Consider the following 2,468-nt stretch of genomic DNA (forward strand, 5'->3'; position numbering starts at 1 on the left):
GTATGCACTTTCTAATGTAGCCCTCAGATGTATTATTTAACTTGACTTTCCTAAACCCTGAAAATTACCATTCTAGTACCATTTGACATGAAGAAAACATGAATGATATACAATTGGAACACAAGGCTATCTGACTCAAATGTTTTCTAATATTCACTGATACCTCCCAAGAAGTTTGCAATCTCTAACCTAAAATTCTTTACTACCTACAATGAGATGTATCTCACATTAAAAATATATATTTTAAAGCTGGAGGTACACATATCCATGGGAAATTATAGGTAAAAATAGGTTAAACTTAAACACAAAAAATGAATTGGGGAGTTCTTTCTAAAAATTATATTGAAAGGACAATGGAGACAATGATACTATTCTCCATTTAACAATAGGCCTAAATTAACCTTCAAGATCTACATTAAATATCACTCCTATGAACTCATCTCCCAAACTGAAATCACTTTCTCACCCTCTGAACATTCACAACGCCTTCTTATATTTTCCTATTAATCAGTATGAATTTGCATTATTTTTCAAAGTAATTAATACTTTGTATGGTGTGCACCTAAATGATGGCCAAATATTTAAACAGCTGTCATATTTGGGTTTTTTGTTGTTGTTGTTATATGAAGGAAATTGACAGAGACTGTAGAGAACTTTATCAGGCAGACTTCAACCTAATGTTTATTAGCAGTATAATTGTCCATCACTTTACGTCAATTGGTGGTCATGACACCAATTCATTGCCAACAGGAATCCTAATTGGGGTGTGGTGAAGAAGGAAAGTTTATTTAGTGCAAACAGCTCAATTGTGATACAGCATGGCTGAGAGTACAGAACAGCTGTGAAACTGCTCAATAGTGTTACAACTCAATTATGAGGCAGCACAGCTGTGAAACAGCAGGGCTGTGAGATGGCCCTGGGGCCAGGCAGCCCTGGGGCTAAGCTCCTCTTCAGTAGCTAGACAGCTCTGCTCTGCGCTGCCTTTCTGCTCTGCTTTGCTTTGCACCAGTCTACTACATTCTGGTCTGGTAAGTCATCTTTGGTGATTCAGCTCCAGCTGGGGAAACGTAGCTTTCAATCTTTAGTGGAAAGGGGCAGTTTACTCTCAAAGCCAGAGGGGGTCTGACTTATTTAGATAGCAGTCCTCACTCCTGGCCCCTGATTGGTCCATCCTCATTCAAATGAGAACTCCAAATCCTTGCAGTTAGGTTGGTCCAAAAGGAACTGTCCCGAATGAGAATCAGCCACTTATTGATTTGTGCTGATGGGGCAAAATCTGCACAGCTCCAACTGGACAGGGGAAGCTTCAATCCTATTTGTTGAAATACAATTTCACGAACTTCTTTCTAAGAGCTAGTTCAGATGGCAAGAGCACAGTACACGCAGGCAGTTCAGTGCAGGATTCTCCCTGAACTGCAGTTTTTGTGAGAAGCCCCTATGTAAAAATGGCTGCTAGACTCTGTTTATTTTGTTTTGTTTTGTTTAATTTGAGCCCAGTTAGCCACCAGGAGCTCTTCTTAGTAGGTATCTTCTTTCCCAATTACAACACTGTTAAAGATATTAATCTCTCCGGAGGTTAGAAATTTAACAGAAAGTAGTTTTTTTTGGTTTTGTGGGGTTTTTTGTTTGTTTGTTTTTTGTTTGTTTCTTTTTTTATTTATTTCAGAGTACTCTTGAAAACAAGAAATTTTCTGAGTTTTGAAGTGTACAAAACTGTAAGGTAGATAATAATAATATTTGAAACAGGATAAAAAACTAAATGACAACTGTTTATTTAACTTTTGAACCTTAAGCGACTGCAGAATAACAGACTGCAATTAATTTATCAGTTCAGATGCAGAAGGTTAAGCATCTGACAGACCACGATGAACTTTATAAGGTCAATAGATCATTCATATCTAAAATAAGAAAAATAGAGGACTCGAACCAGAATCAGATACAAGATATTTTTCTTTACCTTGTGCTGACATTGTGGCAATGAGATTTGTACATAAGTTATACTTTATTATATCTGAAATATATATTTTCAAATATACATATATTAGGTAAGTATTACAATGTATAGTATATTTTAGTCATATTTATATATAATTATTTGGTTGTATTTATGAAGTGTTGTTCAAAGACATCACTATCAGTTAAAAAGAAATACCTAAAAAAGCATCGTTGAATATATAATTAAGATTCTTGGGTGCAGGTGAAGGTAGATGTCACCACCTGTAGAATATCGCCTTAGCAAGATCAGTACTTTTATTATTGTTTCCTAAATTATAGTTACAAAAAAAGTATAGTGATATGTATCAAAAGTAGGCAAATGTGTAAACACATATATACATACAATAAGAAAATGTAAGAAAAAATGTTCAGAAAATACTCACTGTAGAAGATTTATTACATATATTTATCTAACAAGAAATGGCCACACTATCTTTCTGTATTAAATTTGATAGGTACTAGACTTTCAAAGA

Source organism: Pteropus alecto, unplaced genomic scaffold (assembly GCF_000325575.1).
Source record: "Pteropus alecto unplaced genomic scaffold, ASM32557v1 scaffold100, whole genome shotgun sequence".
Lineage (NCBI taxonomy): Eukaryota > Metazoa > Chordata > Mammalia > Chiroptera > Pteropodidae > Pteropus > Pteropus alecto.